The sequence below is a fragment of the Papaver somniferum genome, chromosome 8, assembly GCF_003573695.1.
Source record: "Papaver somniferum cultivar HN1 chromosome 8, ASM357369v1, whole genome shotgun sequence".
NCBI lineage: Eukaryota > Viridiplantae > Streptophyta > Magnoliopsida > Ranunculales > Papaveraceae > Papaver > Papaver somniferum.
In genome coordinates, this window is record NC_039365.1 from 61,533,570 (window position 1) to 61,548,391 (window position 14,822).

The window sequence follows — 14,822 nt, forward strand, 5'->3', positions numbered from 1 at the left end:
TCATTATGGTCAAAGTGTCAAGGAATTGATTGATTTATGAAGTATAAATTCTTATCTTTTGGAACTTCGTAAATACGACATCAACATAATCTTTGTATTTAGTTACTTGATTGAGTGTAAGATAAAGGTGTGCTTTCAACCTAGAAAACTATATATTATTACATTAGTTTAAGAAAGTAGATGTATGAACTTGTTTCATAATCGGAAGGGAAATCATGATTGGTTCAGTTATTTATTGAATATCTTTTGGACGACCAATGCAAAATGACAAGGTAGAACCTATCTTAACTTATATTGAGAATTGAGGTATAACCAGTCATAGCCTATGCTGTGTAGCATGTTATAATCGGTCAAATCTACTTTTTGAAGTATGGTGTAACCGGTCACAAGTTACATTGGGAAGTTAGTTGTAATCGGTCACAAGCTACCTTTTGGAAGAAAGGTGTAACCAATTACAATCTAATTTGGAAAGTTAATTGTAATCGGTCACAAGCTACTTTGGGAACCAAGATGTAACCGATCACAAGCTAACTCAGAAAGTAAGGTGTAACTGATCACAAGCTACCTCTGGGAAGCATGGTGTAACGGGTCACAACCTAGTTTGGGAAGCATGGTATAACCAGTTGTTTGTGGGTGAGAATCGTTTCTGCTGATTTTGGTAATTTTAGGTGTGTGGGTGAGAAACAAATCTAAACCCTAAACAATGTACTGCACGGGAGTACTTTTGATTCGAGAGATCAATCCATACAATCCTGTCCTAAACCAAGAAATGGCCGTTCCAGGCTTGCTTCGGTTACAAAGTGAAGGAGAAGGGTTGGTCTTAGGGAGGGAAGCGAAGAAAGTGTTGAGACCAGAATAGTTGATTCCGGCAGTGTGAGTGTTCCGTGACTTGTATCAGAAAGTTGAACTGGCTAGCTGAATGAAAAGCTATCAGACTATTTCTGGATGTTGTATTGTTCTCCTGACCAAAACTTGTTGTTTGGTGGAAAAAAGGTGAGACCTATTAATACAAGTCGCAACAAAACGTACCCTGGTCTCGTGGGAAATGAAAACGATTGAGTGGTGGAAGAAGGGAGTAACGGGTAACGCCTGGAATTTATGTTTCCATAATGAAAGATACGTTTAAATCATTACTTCTTGGCATTACTAACCTCCCCGCTTTATGACACTTTCTGTAACGGGTGTATTGCACGCCGCACGCTGTAAACCGCCAAACCAATACCCTGATGAGTATCCCCCAGTTTGTGACATGTTTTGATGTCTCGAGTGTTTTCGTGGAAAACATGTAGCAGTTTGCTACATGTGGAAAAAAATGAGAGGCTTTCCGTAGGTAAATAGCATACGTGATGCTAGGATCGTTTTGGCTAGTTGCCTAAAACTTGTCACGTGCTGAACGGCTCGGTGGCGAATTTTGATGGCTGAGATTATATCTCATGAGGAAGAGTGGCCTTTGATTATGGCCGCATCTTGTTGTATAGCGAAGTGGCACCATTGGCATAGTAGCTCCTGGTGGAGCCATGGAATAACAGCATGCTAGTGGCTGTGGCATGACGGCATGCCAGTGGCCGCGGCATAGCGACATGCTAGTAGTCGTGGCATGGTGGCATGCCAGTGGTCGTGGCATAACGACATGCTAGTAGCTGTGGCATGGTGGCATGCCAGTGGCCGTGGCATAACGACATGATAGTAGCCGTGGCATGGAGACATGCCAGTAGTTGTGGCATAACGACATGCTAGTAGCCGTGGAATGCCAGTGGTCGTGGCATAGCGACATGCTAGTAGCTGTGGCATGGTGGCATGCCAGTGGCTGTGGCATAGCAGCATGTCAGTGGCATGGCCACGTCTGTAGTGTTGTAGCATGATCAAGGTTAAGATTTGGCTCCGTGACTAAATTTAAGGCTTGGCGGCATGGACAAGGTTGGGGATTGGCGTCGTGGCCAAGGCTAAGGTTCGACACTGTGGCCGAAATTAGGCGTCGTGGACAAACTGGTATTTGATGCCGTAGACAAAGGTTTTGGCGGCATGGTCGCTCAAAAGTTGCCACAAGCCTGTTAGTTTGGTGGCGAACTTGGATGGCTGAGATTACATATCAGGAGGAAAGGTATCCGTCGATCATGGCTACCTTTAATTGGAAGTGGCGCCTTTAACTTGTGCTAGCGGTATTTCGGCGGGGCTGACATGGATGGCGTGGCTCGTGCATGCCTTTAACACGGTTGCGCACGTATCCATAGCCACTGAAATTTTGGCACGTTGGTGTGGAAGTCTTGCCTAAATTAGGGTTTGGCTTGTCGGAACCCTAATTAGCCTATATGGAAAGTCGCATGGGGTGAGTGGCCATGTTTGGCGCGTTTGGCATGTGCATCTGGCATGTGTGCCTGGTGTGTGCGTTTGGCATGTTTGGCATGCTGCTTGGCATGCTGGTGCGTTTTTAGGAAGCCAATTGGCTTTGCGGACATCTGGCGCGATTTTCTTCTTTTCAACATTGTGGCGAGTTTAAAGTAACCTGATTGGTTAATGTAAGAGGGACGTCCAGGCATGGGCGTGGCTACACTTCTGTGTGAGTGTGGCTGATTTAAAGCGACCTGATTGGTCGATGGGAAGTGGGGCCGGCAAGCTAGGGCGTGGCCACATTTCCTGTGCGCTGTGGCGGATTTAATCGCCTAGTTTGGCTAAGCATAGTTTTTCGACCAACATGGTCTAGTGTACTGCGCGGGGCGCGAAACCCTAATTTTGCAAATTAGTCGGGTTTATGAGTTTTTTGTGAGTTATCACAATAATTGGTTGGATTTTGTATGCTGCCACAAAAATCCTTATCTACAGAATGCAGTGTGCTTTCCGTCTGAGTATTTCGTGTGATGGCCTTAACTTTGGTACTTGGAGGTTCATGCTACTCCGCTGCGAGTGAACACAAATCCGTCATGCCATACCGATATTAAGGGTTCTTCCGGGTAACATGGCACAGGAAAGTACTCAGTGAGTCTTGTATTGGCAAGGTTCCGAAATTTACAGAGCGTTTGGGATGGTTGCTATATTCGCCAGTCTGGATAAATTTCATGTAAATATATTGAATGGCTCAATAAATATGCTGGTGGAGAGGTTAGCACTCACGACACGGTTTCCTTGCAGTGTGACGTCAGATATAAGGTTTTACGATTTTAACCCTAAGCTAAAAACCGCCATCAACATTAAGTCCCCTGCTTAGCACGTAACAGTGGAATTGTTGTGGGATAAGCATGAGATGGTGACAGACAAGAGTAAAATCGAAAGAGAAAGATGTGAACAGATTGCCAAGGAAATTCAACTAACCTTTGGTGGAAGGCATGAGAAATCCGTGATCCTTGTGTTGGCAGCTTTTGCATAAATTCGTCTTAGCCATGGGATGTTGGCACTAGTGCGGCGTTTTTGGCTACTGGTTAAGGAATGGTTCATGGCACTGCTGGCTAGGACATTGGTTAGGACGTGGTTGGATTTTGCTTGGGCTGCAGATGACACTTGTCAGGAGCGGAAAAGTTGGCGCTGACAAGGATGCAAGCTGTTGGTGATGGCTAGAGCATGGAGCCGTTGGCGTTGCTGGCTTGGCTTGACTTGGTCGTGAAGACGTTGGCGTTGCTGGCTTGGCTTGGGCGTGAAGCTGTTGGCATTGCTTAGGACGCGCGCTTGGGACAGAAGGATGGCACAGTCTAAGTCGTAGAACGGTAAGGACGGCTGCTGACTTGGATGCCAAACCCTAATTATCCTGTATAAGCAAATATCTAATCCAGCTGGTATCACGCATTTGAAGCCTTAGTTCACGACTGGTAAAAGGGTTTTCCTTCTCAGGCTTCATCAATCCGCTGAATATAAGAGGTGATCTTGAACCCTTCATTCATACAGAGCATCGCAAAATCGCGTCCACCCTCTTCACATGTACTATCTTGTGTTTCTTCTCCTAGTTCCCATTTTGTCTTCTTCATCATGTAGGTTGTCGGTGCAGACATGGTAAAACTTTTTTTTGTAGCATATAATGGTATCTTCCAGTGACGATCGTACCTCTTACTCTTCGGAGAGAAATTTTGAAGTCAACAAAACCCAGTTTTCTTCTCATGAGGAGGCATTAGACAGAATTGATTCTCTGTTCCGTGAGGCTGGCGAGATTATACAAGGCATGTCTCTCGCCCATCTATGCAGAGTGCGGACGTGTGTTCAGACTCTCATGGCTTCGATGGATATGGAGGAAAAGTGGAGATATGATGAAGCATCTCAGCGTGTCGGGAGATCTCAGAATAATGAAGTTTCTCTACAACCCAGTGCTAGGGCTGGACGATTCGCCTCTTGGTTGAAACAGCGGAATACTGAGTCCATGAAACATTTAGGTGAGATCCAATTTAATTACCCTGTCCATGATGGCATCGTAATCCTTGACTTTGATGCGGACGAACCGGGACATCCTCAAGAAGCTGCTGGAAAATCTCCCAAGGAAGATGTCGACACGGTTTGCGAAACTGGAGCAGCTTCTGGAGTGGACGCCGAAACTATTGTCAAGGACGTTGAAGCGACTGCCGAGGATGCCGTCGAGGCGGACGAGGATGCGGAGGCAACATATGTTGGAGCCATTGGAGAAGTCATTGAAACATACGCTGGGACTGCTGTTGAAACAAACGGCGGACATGATGTGGAAGCTGCTGCTGCCGAAACGGCTTCTGGATGGGATGCTGAAGTTGCTGCTGCTGAGGCGGCTTCTGGATGTGATGATGAAGTTGCTGCTTCCGAGGCGGCGTATGGATGGAACGTTTGCTGCCAGAGAGGGTGCTGGGGAAAGTGCTTGAAAAAGATCTGATGGAGGCGTTATTGATCCCGGCATCTGCCATTGATGACAATTTTTTTTTTTTTTTTTGCTATTTCTTCTCGGCGTGTAGCCTCTTCTGATATTTCAAAGATTTACTTTCACTTTCTTATTTTCATGGTGGAGTTAGGGCTTCGCCAAGTAACATTCCGTTATTCAGCTCTTATGGTTTCACATCTCTGAATGAATTAATAAAACCTTCATACTGAAAAGATCCAAAAACCCTTTATGCGAAAAATAAGTCGCTCGACCCTCCTGGCCATCCAGTAGACGGATAGACGCCATACACAAATAGTGTGGATGGAATTTGTCGCATGTACTAGCCGGCCTGCTGCTTTCGTAGCCAATGTCTCCGAACGCCGACATCACCCATAGTAACTCAAAACAGGGGAAATAACAACAATGGTTAAAGGTTCGACCGACCTGTTTCTTGGCTCTCCCTTGTAGCAGCATCGTTGTCACACATCCCGAAAACCATAGGAGCGTTAGGTGAGATTTGAAGCCGGATATTTTTGAAGAAGATATCTGTTCTGCCGCCTGATGATCATCTTTCTTGCATATTCCCTTCTTCAGTATTTTTGAATAGATATTTTTTTTTTGTTGGTTTGGTTTCTCTGGTTTTCAATAGACGGGTAATGACTCCGTGAGAGTTTGGGTTTACTTAGTATTTTTCCTTTAAGATGGTTTGGGAAAACTTTTTAAGGAAAGATGTTCTTTAATTGAAATCGAAAACTCTACTCATGAATGCAAGCAGTGCAATCATTTTAGAGAAGTTACAAGTATTGCATGAAAAGGGGAAATGTCGAAGGAAATGCTGAAAGGGGAACGCTGGAGGTGAAGGTAGCACAGCGTTTTAGGTATCGAAGGGTTTGAGCCATCGCGAGTTAATCGTCACACCTTCCAATTTTTCGGCATTGATGAGATTGCAGTAACCACCCAAGATAACATCTGCCACCAGATATGTCTCATCTTCCTTTTCTTTGGGAGGACCGGGTCGAGTGGCTATCTTCACTGTTATGTTTCCAACTTGAAACGAGGTCGTCTTGACTACTATATCTCCAATTTGAAATGGGTTTGAGCGTTGCGCAACCACTTGATTTTTGAACTCGTCATCTTTGACTGTGACAGCTTCCAAATTTTTGACAAAGCACTTGAAAGGCCCAACGTCCTATTCACATCTCCTAATGACGTCTGGGTTGATAACTGGACCGAGTCCCCATGCCTGGCCGATAGGATAGGTGACTGGGTACAGAAAGGGTTGTTTAACCAGACTTACTTGTGTTCGTAATCTGTGGATGAACGTCGACGGGCTTTCTCCAGGCGATTGAGTTACATTGGTAAGTTGTTGATATGGCAACATGTAATATTCAAAGTTGGACGGCTTGTTGGAAATTCTTTCGGGTATCGACATCGGCATAGGGGATACTCTTAACTTCTCTTTGTTGTCGTGTACCCATGCGGGCCCCAGAATCATGTCGTAATTTGAGAGTTCTTTGACAATGTGGAATTTTCCATGTGTTAGATTGTCTCCCACCTTGATTTCAAGGTTGATGTAGCCATATGCGTCCATCGCCTCTCCTTCCAAGTTTTTGACCATGGTTGGGGAACGGGTAGCCTCCTGCTTCGAAACTCTTGCAGCTCTCAGAGTTTTGATGGTAACGATGTTGAAGTCAGAGGCCGCGTCGATTAATGTGTTGTCGAGCTCGGCGTCCCTCAGATAAACCGTGGTCAGCAGTCCCCAGTTGTATTTTCCAGCACCGCTTCCCGAGAGAGTTTGGGGTTCTGGCGTGGTTTATTCAGTAGGAAAGAGTCGCTTGCCCGATACAACATGATTAAGGGATGTGAAGATATCTTGACGCTGTGTCTCGGAGAGATAGAGAATTTTGCACACATGCTGCATCATGGATTGCATAGTTTCATGTGCAGAGTCCCCAGAGACCATGCAACTCCTGACTGGAACTGGATCCCCGTGAACTCTTTCATTGTCCAGTCGAAGCTCCCCTGCTTCTATCTTTTCTTTGAAGATATTCTTTAGCTTATTGCATTCACTGGTTAGGTGGTGGAAAAATATGTGGTAGCGGCAATATTTGGGGTTTTCCATTTCCGCTTTGGTTGGTAGGTTCCTGGTAGGAGGTAGCCTGATGGCGTCGTCTTGGATCCACGCTTCCAAGAGTTCAATCACTTTCTCGATTGGGAACGGGAAATCCAAGACATTTTCTCCAGCTTCTTGATATCGCATGAGAGCTTTAGCGGTGGTCTTACGTGGCGGAAATTCCTGTCGTGCTGGCGCTACACACTTGGATTGTTGTTCTGCCGCTGGAGCCTTCCCGTTTCCTCCTTCGTATACCACGCTCACAGAGGAGGGACCAGTATTGTATTGCTTATTGATGAGGCGTCTATTTCCTCAAGTTTCGCGTGTGTCCTCGCCTCTGGTTGGCCTGTTTCTTTCCAACAACGCTGGTGTTTGTTGTGGACGAACGTTTCGCAGCTTCATGAAGTTCAGAGAATGTATGGAATCGCAGATTCTCTAGTAAGGCGCGGTAGATGGGAATCACGCCATTGACGCAAGAATCCACCAATTGTTGTTTGGTCACGTTTGGGTCATGAAAATTCAGTGCTTGAATTCTGAATCTTTTGACAAAATCATTCAGATGTTAGTTGTTTCGTTAGAATATCCTTCCTAGATCTGAGAAGGTAATTTGCTCAGACGCAAAGAAGTACTTATTGTAGAAAGCCGTAACCATATCAGACCGGTTGGAGATGCTTCCTGGCGTAATGATGTTGTACCATGTGTATGCTCTTCCAGTAAATGATTTCGAAAATTCTCTCAAACGGAGAACGTGATTGTATTCGTTCTCTCCCAGGGACTCCAAGAATCGAGAAACATGCTCACGCGCATTACCGGTGTCGTCATACAGAGAGAATTGAGGGGAGGATTACCCCCTTAGAAGAGGGATTCTTTGTACTTCCGGAGGATACGGGGGTTGATGCTGATGCATTTCCATGGAATCGCTTTTGTCCCGGTTTCGGAGAAGTCGTTCCAAATCTTCTCGCGTGACAAAATTGGACGGTTGATTTCTCTCCGCTGGAGTTCCTGCGCGAGTCTCTTCGTCTACAAAGGTGTGCCCTGTTGAGGTGCTGGCGCCAGGGGTATTGGAGGTGTTCCTCATTGGCTCTGGCTGGCGTGATTCTTGTGGTAGCCGTTCTGTTAGTGTCTTGAGAAAAACAAGTACCTCCTTCTGAGTTGAGGCTATGTCCGTTTGGGCTCTAGCGAGAACCTCCTGTCTTTCCATCAAATCAGCAATAGTAATATAGGATCGGCTTCCTATGGCTCCTATAGTTTCTCGTCCTGACGGCGGAGTAGCTGCGGCTCTGGTGACGGTTGGAGGTGTCATACTTGACGAAAAATTGGGAGCGGCAGCAACGACTCTGGCTCTGGTGATTGGAGGTGTAACACCTGAAGGAGCATTTTTCGCGGCAGAGGCTCTGGCTCTGGTAATCGAAGGCGCAACGCCTGAAGGAACATTCTCCATGTTGCTGGTGTTGACAGGTGGCGTATTAACACCACTGGAAGGAACGTTAATACCGGGAATAATTTCAGCGCCAGTGTTCTCAGGGTTTGTTAATGATCCGGACCTGAGTTCTACCATCTTGATATCGGGGTTGAAAGATAGAATCGGGAATTGAGAAATTGATATTGTAACCGAGAGATTAATCTCCCACTGTGGTCGCCAATTGTTTGCGGGTGAAAATCGTTTCTGCTGATTTTGGTAATTTTGGGTGTGTGGGTGAGAAACAAATCTAAACCCTCAACAATGTACTGCACGGGAGTACTTTTGATTCCAGAGATCAATCTGTACAATCCTGACCTAAACCAAGAAATGGCCGTTCCAGGCTTGCTTCGGTCATAAAGTGAAGGAGAAGGGTTGGTCTTAGGGAGGGAAGCGAAGAAAGTGTTGAAACCAGAATAGTTGATTCCGGCAGTGTGGGTGTTTCGTGACTTGTATCAGAAAGTTGAACTGGCTAGCTGAATGAAAAGCTATCAGATGATTTTTGGATGTTGTATTGTTCTCCTGACCAAAACTTGTTGTTTGGTGGAAAATAGGTGAGACTTATTTATACAAGTCGCAACAAAACGTATCCTGGTCTCGTGGGAAATGGAAACGATTGAGTGGTGTAAGAAGGGAGTAACGGGTAACGCCTGGAATTTATGTTTCCATAATGAAAGATACGTTTACACCATTACTTCTTGCCATTACTAACCACCCCGCTTTATGACACTTTCTGTAACGGGTGTATTGCACGTCGCACGCTGTAAACTGCCAGACCAATACCCTGATGAGTATCCCCCAGTTTGTGACATGTTTTGATGTCTCGAGTGTTTTCATGGAAAACATGTAGCAGTTTGCTACGTGTGGCAAAAAATGAGAGGCTTGTTGTAGGTAAATAGAATACGTGATGTTAGGCTCGTTTTGGCTAGTCGCCTAAAACTTGTCACGAGCTGAACGGCTCGGTGGAGAATTTTGATGGCTGAGTTACATATCATGAGGAAGAGTGGCCATTGATTATGGCCGCATCTTGTTGTATAGCGAAGTGGCGCCATTGGCATAGTAGCGCTCGGCGGAACCATGGCATAACGGCATCCTAGTGGCTGGGGCATGGAGGCATGTCAGTGGCTGTGGCATGGTGGAATGCCAGTGGCCGTGGCATAGCGAAATGCTAGTAGCCGTGGCATGGTGGCATGCCAGTGGCCGTGGCATAGCGACATGCTAGTAGCCGTGGCATGGTGGCATGCCAGTGGCCGTGGCATAGCGACATGCTAGTAGCCGTGGCATGGCGGCATGCCAGTGGTCGTGGCATAGCGGCATGTTAGTAGCTGTGACATGGTGGCATGCTAGTGACAGTGGCATAAAGACATGCTAGTAGTCGTGGCATGGCGACATGCTAGTAGCTGTGGCATGGTGGCATGCCATTGGCCGTGGCATAACGACATGCTAGTAGCTGTGGCATGGTGGCATGCCAGTGGTCGTGGCATAGCGACATGCTAGTAGCTGCGGCATGGTGGCATGGCAGTGGCCGTGGCATAGCGGAATGCTAGTATCTGTGGCATGGTGGAATGCCAGTGGCCGTGGCATAACGACATGCTAGTAGTCATGGCATGGCGGCATGTTAGTAGTTGTGGCATGGTGGCATGCCAGTGGCCATGGCATAGCGACATGCTAGTAACTGTGACAGGGTGGCATGCCAGTGGCATGGCCACGTCTGTAGTGTTGTAGCATGACCAAGGTTAAGATTTGGCTCCGTGACTAAATTTAAGGCTTGGAGGCATGGCCAAGGTTAGGGCTTGGCGCCGTGGCCAAGGCTAGGGTTTGGCATTGTGGCTGAAATTAGGCGTCGTGGCCAAAATGGGATTTGATGCCGTGACAAAGGGTTTGGCGGCATGGTTGCTCAAAATTTTCCACAAGCCTGTTAGTTTGGTGGCGAACTTGGATGGATGAGATTGCATTTCAGGAGGAAAGGTAGTCGTCGATCATGGATACCTTTAATTGACAGTGGCGCCTTTAACTTGTGCTAGTGGTATTGCGGTAGGGCTGGCATGGCTCGTGCATGCCTTTAACACGGTTGTGCGCGTAGCCACAGCCACTGAAATTTTGACACGTTGGTGTGGAAGTATTTCCTAAATTAGGGTTTGGCTTGTCGGAACCCTAATTAGCCTATATGGCACGTCGCATGGGGTGAGTGGCCATGTTTGCCGTGTTTGGCATGTGCATCTGGCATGTGTGCCTGGTTTGTGCGTTTGGCATGCTTCCTGGCATGCTGGTGCGTTTTTAGGAAGCCAATTGGCTTTGCGTCCATCTGGTGCGATTTCCTTCTTTTCAACACTGTGGCGAGTTTAAAGTAACCTGATTGGTTAATGTAACAGGGCCGGATAGGCATGGGCGTGGATACACTTTTGTGTGAGTGTGGCGGATTTAAAGCAACCTGATTGGTTGATGGGAAGTGGGGCCGAAAAGCTAGGGAGTGGCCACACTTCCAGTGCGCTGTGGCGGATTTAATCGTCTAGTTTGGCTAAGCATAATTTCTCGACCAACGGGGTCTAGTGTACTGCGCTGCGCGCGAAACTTTAATTTTGCAAAGTAGTCGGGTTTATGAGTTTTTTATGAGTTATCACAATAATTGGCTGGATTTTGTATGCTGCCACAAAAATCCTTATCTACAGAATGCAGTGTGCTTTCCGTCTGAGCATTTCGTGCGATGGCCTTAACTTTGGTACTTGGAGGTTCATGCTACTCCGTTGCGAGTGAACACAAATCCTTCATGCCATACCGATATTAAGGGTTCTGCCGGGGAACATAGCACATGAAAGTACTCAGTGAGTCTTGTATTGGCGAGGTGCCGAAATTTACAGAGCGTTTGGGATGGTTGCTACATTCGCCAGTCTGGATTAATTTCATGTAAATATATTGAATGGCTCAATAAATATGCTAGTGGAGATGTTAGCACTCACGACACCATTTCCTTGCAGAGTGACGTCAGATGCAAGGTTTTACGATTTTAACCCTAAGCTAAAAACCACCATCAACACCAGTCAAAACTTACATTGTGAGTCATGGTAGAACCGATCCCAAGGAGCAAAACCGAGTTTCCAATATTTACATATCTCTTCATGTTTGCTGAGAAACTTCTATATGTAGACATTATTTGAACATGTACACAACTATTATCATTTATTGTTCAAAGATGTTCCTTGATACTCAAGGTGATCCTGAACTGAAATATTGAAAAGCATTTAATTATGATATTCATAATATATGTTTTAATTACCAGCATATCCTCTGTAAAATATTATTAGTTAATCTGCTACACTAATAATATAAGTTTTCTAAGAGAGTTTTTGGAAATATGGTTTGGTAATTATTGGAATAGGAAAACCGAATCTTGAGAATATTTTCAGTTTTGGAATTTCCTTGTTGTCCAAACAACCTTGGTCTATAAATACTTGAGTTTGCATTTCTTGCAAACTATACTAAGATCCAGGAAAACTTCATTCATGTTGATTCTTATGAAGCCGTCTATCTGGAGAGAAAAGTATCCTAATTAGGCGAAATCTCTTACGACCGATCGTTTAAAGACTTCTTTGGGATCAAGAAGCTCTACGAGTACCGTTGGTGGGAAACTAGATAATTGCATTGTTGTTTTAGTTTTCGATTATTGATTTGACTGACTAACGTTTGTTGAAACTTTGATTGCACCTAGTTTGTTTATTCTTGAGATCTTTCTCTTCTAATATAAGTCTCACTCAAATTAGATCAAAATATCGACGGGATCTTTAGAACCATTTTAGGATCTAAATACATCTTGTGATAATCCATTGTTAACATACTCCGTTATGTGTGTGATTGATCACAAGAGGATTCAAGTTGTGTTGTGCAGATTATTATTGAAGACAAACGAAGATTTGAAGACGAAAAATATTTTCTTATTAGTTTCTGTATCTTGTGAATTTAGTGCAAAAACCTTGGTCGGCTGGGATCCAACTAGAATCATATTTATCTTTGATAAACTTGATTGTCTAGTTGCGTGAGATCAGCATCACTTTATAGTTTCTCTTAGAGTCTAATATTGATTAGTTGCAAATATAGAAATTGGTTATTTCGGTAATCAATGTTTAGATTGATCTAACTATACAAAGGAGTTTATTAGATTAAACGGAAGAGCCTTTGTCAACGACTCATAATATCTTATTACCAAAGACTGAATAGAGTGGTTACCAAACAGTTTTATCCCTTACTGTTTGGAATACGATCAAAAGGATTGGTGATTCATGTGCGTGACTCTAGAAGTCAAAGGTGCAGGGATACTGAGGAAACTAAGTATCTAAGGGTATTCTACTTGGTCTCTACTATACGAAGTTGGCATTAGATTTTGTATATCGACTTAATTATGAGAGTATTCAAAACTGGACTAGGTCCCGGGTTTTTTTTGCATTTGCGGTTTCCTCGTTAACAAAATCTTTTTGTGTCATTTACTTTATTTCTACATTATAATTGTTATTATAATTAAGTAAATTACACACATATGTTAACCATAGTTACTTGATATTGATCCTATAGTGTTCCAGTTTTATACCATACCTATTATCAAGTGAACACTTTGTTGTTGTACTGTCTTGATCTCGTATCCATAGACGATCACACAACGTGTATACCATAGTTTTTGTATTGCCTCGACTTTGTCCATAAACGATCACACTTGGTATCAGACTTATAGGTTGATATTTAAAATATTGTGGTGTATTTGGGTACCCTCGTCTTTTCAATTGGTATCAGAGCAAGAAAAAACGAAAGATCTAACAATCTGTGTTTGGTGTAATCCAACCTATAATATTTGAATCTATGGGAGATTCTGTTAACGTACCACCAAGATTTTATGGCACAAATTATCCATGGTGGAAATCTGCTATGAGATCTTTTCTTCTGTCACGCGATTTTAGTACTTGGCTATTAATCGAAGAAGGGTATAAAAGACCGAAAGTAAAATATTCAGAAACTGAGTTTAAAAGCTTAGTGTTCTATACTAATGAAGAAAACACTATTGCCAAGTAGAATTTGATGGTTTGAATGCCACAATACATGCAGTGGATCGAGATCTTCAACATCATGTCTCCTCATGTGGAACTTCCAAGGAAGCCTGGGATACTCTTGAGACCATTTTCAAAGGTAATAATTTAGAAAGAAAAGCTAGACCGCAATCTCTCTCTTCCGAATGGGAATACCTTAGAATGGATGATAACGATACCTTTGAGGAGTTTAATATTAAACTTTATGAGATTGTCAATGCATCTTTCTCACTTGGAAAGACTATACTTGAAAAGGAAACAGTATGCAAGATTCTCAGATCGTTACCATCCAGATACGAGTCTAAGAAATATGCCGTAATGGAAGCCAATGATCTATACTTTTTCAAAGCTCTCTTGCAGGAAAGTTTAAGATCTTTGATAAATAAATTTTGCTGAAGAACGGGGATGTTGGATTCAATGCCACAAATAATACTAAACAATCTTCGAAATAAGTGAGTATAAATTGGGCTAAGGAATGTTGTAAAGAGGATAAAGCACTTGTTGGAAAATATCTTGACTCAATACTTGTACTCCTAACACAATGGATTAATAATCTTTTATTGAAAAATAAACAGGTTCTTGACAAAAAATCATTCAGTTAAAAGGATGATGAAAAAATCCAATGTTTCAAGTGTCGTAGTTTCAGACATATGGCCAAAAGTTGTTCCACCAAAAGAGTTCATAAGTGCAATAAAGCTTATCACACTACCCTGGATGGTATTTCTAAGGAAAAGGCCTATGAAGGAATATCCAATTGTGATGCACTTCTTGACAAAACTAACAGTGGTGATTTTAGTGAGTCCAATCAACTCCTAAAGGACTGTTTAGAAAACTTGAGTTGGTGACTAAAGAAAATCAAAAGTTAAAAGGGGAACTTGATAACTTGAGAAAATATTTGTCTGATAAAACTCAAAATACAAAATCTGAGCAAGAAAAACTGGTTGACACAATTGTTCTAAAAGATAAAGAGATTGATATCCTAAAAGGGGATTTACAACGTCTCTTAGGTAGTTCAAGCAAAGTTGCTGCTATGCTTTTTAGACAAAAAACTTTTGGAAATTTTTGCGGTGTAGGGTGTGCAAGAAAACCATGTACAAGTAACAATAAGTTTGTTTCAGCTCAACCAGCTTTGTCAAAAGTTTGTTAAGAAAAAGATGATACTTTTCAAATTCTTGCGATCTTATGATTTGTTCCTTTTGTGGAAGAAATGACCACAATGTAAACTTATGTTGGGATTCCAAAAGGAATAATAAATTTATAAAGAGAATCTGTAAGGGCATAAAAAATTCGGAGTTTGATCTTAATAAGTTTACTAGATCCAAAAGGGAAGTTGCAGACGCTTGTAGAGTCAAGAGTAAGGTGTAACCGGTCACAACCTAG